The sequence below is a fragment of the Leiobunum rupestre genome, chromosome 1, assembly GCF_980474605.1.
Source record: "Leiobunum rupestre chromosome 1, qqLeiRupe1.1.hap1, whole genome shotgun sequence".
In the NCBI taxonomy this organism is placed as follows: Eukaryota; Metazoa; Arthropoda; class Arachnida; order Opiliones; family Sclerosomatidae; genus Leiobunum; species Leiobunum rupestre.
In genome coordinates this window covers 55,969,946-55,974,868 of record NC_143384.1, presented here as the reverse complement: position 1 = coordinate 55,974,868, position 4,923 = coordinate 55,969,946, and the positions used below count along the sequence as shown (strand labels likewise).

The 4,923-nt window shown below is 34.0% G+C and overlaps 1 long non-coding RNA gene across 1 annotated transcript; it reads right to left on the bottom strand.

Moving 5' to 3' along the window:
• Window positions 1–2,869: 2,869 nt before the first annotated feature.
• Window positions 2,870–4,208, bottom strand: LOC149963312 (uncharacterized). The gene is made up of 4 exons (XR_016480208.1): window positions 4,191–4,208; window positions 3,750–4,055; window positions 3,436–3,600; window positions 2,870–3,367 (listed from the first exon to the last, which is right to left on the bottom strand). It is a non-coding gene; the product is annotated as an uncharacterized LOC149963312 (long non-coding RNA).
• Between the last annotated feature and the right edge of the window lie 715 nt (window positions 4,209–4,923).

Genomic DNA, 4,923 nt, shown 5'->3' with positions numbered 1-4,923 from the left:
GGTGAATAAAATGAAGATTGTCAAAGTGTTTTTGTTAGTAAGGAACCCTTCTCATTGATAACACCCCACACTCGTTTCTTTTCTGTGCATGCTAGGTTATCTGGAATTAATTAGCGTTCATCACGGTGACAATCTAACATGTGCCAGAGGAGAGTGGATACATGTTCATGTAGGCAAACTCCCCCTTTCCCGCCTTGCAATTACACTTTATCTTCTAGACAAATCCTGTAATTCCATTAAGTTTAGCGCCTACATCATATTTAGTAGCTAAAGTGAAGGAAGCCTAAACTTTGCTCTGGATGAATATGGTATAGTGCAGGTTCGTTACTATGTCAATAACAAATCCACCAAAACTTAGCTGTACTTTCGTCACCTTGCTGGCGTCATTGCGGTAACAGATTTTTTTTTCAATATATACTTCGCTAAATTCTTTAAGGAAATATTAATATGATTGGTCAGGACAATGTTTCCCTTATCCTCATAACTAGTGCCGCAACTGTAATATAACATAATTATCTAATAACTTTTACAAATTTTATTAATATAAGCAACATATTTAACAATTCACCTTGATTCCATATCCATTGCAACAGATGGAAAACAATAGCTCATGTAATTGAATATGCTTTTAAGAATAACTAGATAAAACCACTTTCTAATACAATATAAAAGAAAAATTCAACAAATAAATTTTTAATCTAAACAGAAACTACGATTTACCAGCCTAGTATCGAAAGAGAGTGAACAACTGCTAAGCAGACGATCCTTCTTGGAAAGGAGGTGAAATTGTCACTTGACTAAACCGTGAAGAAGGTTTTTCCAACAGATGTCGCTAGCTTAAGCTTCATTCTCTGAAGATGTCTCATAAGTATTTTCTTAAAACTTCCATTATTCAAATCTTTTTAAAAAAGGTTAACGTGAACTTATACACTTTGACAGTATTCAAAGAAATGTTGGATTAATTATTTTTGGAATATTTCTATTAATAGCACTAGAATATAAAGGTTTTTGAAGAAAAAATTCGTTAACATGAAATTGTTCGCCAGAGAGCATGGATGCATTTTATTGTTTTGAAATATTTACTGTGCGGCCTTCTTCGCAGGAATATGTGAAGGTTTATTTTTCAAACGCAAACCTTGAAGATGCCCATCTCTGGCTGAAATTATTAATAAAAAAAACGTGGTAGTTTTCCTTATTTCGGGAAACAGCTGGTACCGTAAATTTGGTAGAATCCATGAATTCAAGAATGAAACAAGACAATTATTAAGCCAACAACTTCCATAAAATATCTCCAGTAGAAAAAGCGAGGTTGACATGATTGAACCATAAATCCAGATTCGAAAAATATTTTTAACATTTTCCACTTTGGTGACTGAAAAAGTAAAGTTCAGTTCGATGATATTTTTCTTTTTCTTGAATGCAGCTCTTCTTTTGTACAGACAGCCCTGGTCTGTCTCTACGTAACGTGATACTCTGAAACCACGAATATGGTTAGTCTATTGTTTATAAACCGTACAACAAAATGAAATCAAGTAAATAATTTTATATCTAAGTTTTACTAAGTAAGTATTCAGCCGAGTGCATAATGTTTTACCAGATGTTATTCAGAATAAGAGTTAGGCAATTGCTATGGTTTGTGGATGAGATATGTCAATCCATACTACTTTCTAAACCATGTTTCGTTATATTTACAATCTACACTTAAGATTATACATGAAGTAAGCAACACAGAGATCTTGAAAAGTCTTCCACTAACAGTGAATCGAAAACTAATATTGCCGTTCAATGAAATGTCTGAGAGACCTCTTGTTCTTATCTCAATCAAAAAAACTGGTTTTAAAAATTAAGAAATTGCATCTCATGCATTTTCGTGAAATTTTTGTTATCAGAAGTACATAATATATCCGAGAGACGTGAACATCAACCTTTACTGCTAGTGAATTTCGTCTGAAATGTTTTCCATATTACGTTTCAGAATACCATGTATTGCCGGCAGAAATAAATCTTCAAAAGATTGCGTAAAACCATTACTCTTACGATACATAATCAAAATAACATTCATAGGTACTTTATTTTAACATTTAACATTCCTATTGGTGTTCGAGGAATAGTACTTGCAGTAAGCCCTGATGCACTGTTTGGCACTGCGGCATATCAGGAAATTCGCACATCTTCAATTCTGCGTAATGCTAACGATTATGTTTTACTTTTATGAATGCTTCACTCGTAAGAGATAAACTATAAAGTTTTCTTATCATATAATTATAATAACATAACTAAGTAAATACTCACAAGTAATCGGTTTGCTCAAAGATTGTTCTCGGTAAGCTATTAGAGAGGACCATGTTATAGTACTTCGGGAAGTAGTCCGTATTTCCCTCGTAAATTACTTTGTCGGAGCACAGTGTTACTAAAATACATGAAGAAAAAATCATTATCCGTTAATATTGGTTTTTTCGGATTTGGAGTGGTCATGTGGGGAAAATCCTATTTAACCTGACTAAGGGCCCGTTCCAGAGACGTTTTCAAAAGTCTCGTTAAATAACGAGACCGATTTAACGAGACCCAGACTAGAGTTAAGAAAACGCGTTCCAGAGACATTTTAACGAGACTTCGTAAACTCCCGCTCTCGTTATTTCGCTTTTTTTTAATAAGCTCCGCCCCCGTCCGGAGCCAATAAAAACGCCGGAAAATATAGGTGGAAAGCGGGTCACTTCAATCGCTCAGTTAAGCCTTAGCGTTGTCTGTGTGATTTCTTTCTTGTAAACAGCGGCAATTTTCCACTTTCGACTACGTAATCTCGGCTAGTTATCAGTTATTTTACTATATTTATTAAATTTTATTTATATATTTACAATTTTTGGTGGTTATTTACATTTGTTTTTATATAATATTTACATTTATTATTCATAAACGCGAAATTTATTTAAAAATGGGGTAAGCAAAGAAGCTGAGCAAAGGGCGAAGAAGTTTAACCCAGGTTGAATGAAAGGCAAAAGGAAGCAATTGTTGCTGGGCTTGATGCTAGAATGGGTTTGGTCAACGGAGTTATGGGAGTAGTGAAAGCCTACAAAAACATAATAAAAGCGTGAAAGAGATGGCAAAAGAAGTGTCAGCCATTGGTAAGGGGACAAAAAGAACTCTCCTACAAATTAGAACAAAATGGTTTGACTTAAAAAACGTTGTAAAGAAACTGGCCCAAGATATCATAAGGATCAGGAAAGCAACTGGGGATGAGCTGACACCACTTGAGAATAGAGTGGTGAAACTAGTTGGCGAAACTATGATTCGTGGTACAGCAGGTGTTGAAAATCGCATTGGTACTACAGCAATGAAGAAACAAGTGCATTAAACTGTACTTCATTTACTTAAAATATAAAATTTGAATTGTTAATATACATTACAATTTGAAACCATAGAAATAAAACCCCGTACCTTCTACAAGCGCTAGCAGTTTCACATACCACCAGCGAGAACGAGTGTTTTTTTATTGGTACGCCAAGTACGGGGCATTCTCACATTACTTCTATGAGTACTCCACAGAGCGTGGTCGGTAGTGCTCCCCTTAATTTGGCTTCAAAGAGACGTTGTAAAATATTTCTATTAAGTAGAGGATATCATTATTTAATTGAAATTTAATTAGGATTTCCATATTGATGACAACACAACGGCAACAAAGATTGACAATGCAAGATGTTGTCAATAAAATGGGTATATTTAGAAACGCTCAGTTTAGATTTATTACTTACTAGCAGATATAGCTCAGTTACATTTTTTAAATAGACGCAAGGGCTGAAAACCCACTTCCAAATCCGCCTAGGCCGACAGTAAAAGTAAAATTCAAAAGTGATATATGTATTGTTAACGTTGCTCTTGCTGCCAGCAGTGCGGCAACATTAGACCACGTTGCTCTGTCTGTAGTAAATAATCAAGAACGATTGAATGGGCTTCAGGAAATGATTCTAAACGAAATGCGCAATTTTCTCTCTCCTTTTCCAGTCATTTGGACAATACCAATAAAATTCTGGTTACCATACTCAACTCTTTTGTTCGGGCTGAAAAGGAAATTGAAAATTTTATTTTAGTGATATCGCCTTATAAACAAATAATTAATAACCCTGAAACATAATTACATTTACCAGCAGTATGTCTACTACTTTAAAAATAATTTAATGAATATTACTTATTACCTTTTCTCTAGCTTTCAGATGTAAAACTTCCCACAACAATGAAACTTATTTATTTATTGTCAGCTGACCCATCGTCCAACGGAGCTGTCTCCATCTTCATGCAGGTTTTTTCACTTAATATCAGTTTGGCGGCAGATTTGAATTTCATTTCGATATTTTTCAAAGGTGGTTATCACCTTCCGGTAATTTTTTACCCATTAAAGTAGTTAGGGGCTCAATAAATATTTCATTAAGTATATTTGGCAGCTTTTATCATTGGGTATCAGGTCAAAAGGGAGATGTGTTCCGCTTTCTCTTTAAATGATAGCTACAATAATAAATAAATACTTCTATTTTAAGAATTGAAATAATTTTTATTGTTATCATGTGTACAAAAAATAATTTGACTGATGTTGTGAATGATTCGACAAACACTCGACAGTATTGTGTCGATAACAATTTTCCGTCTTTCCAAAATACAAATACAGCACATGATTATGAGGATCTATAATAAGATTATTTTATAATACAATTGCTTCCAGAGCCACATTTCAAATATATCAAAACGAAAAGATCGTTCTTTCTTCTTTTCTTTTTGATACTAAATAAAAATAATGATAAACGAATTCTTACCTGCGTAGCAAAATCTATGCGGTGTCTTCAATTCGGGCCTTGGCCATTCCCATTTGAAACTCAATAAACGCGGTTTCAGGTAAATGTTTGATTGGTAGAGCCAAAAATCCTTTTTTTTTAT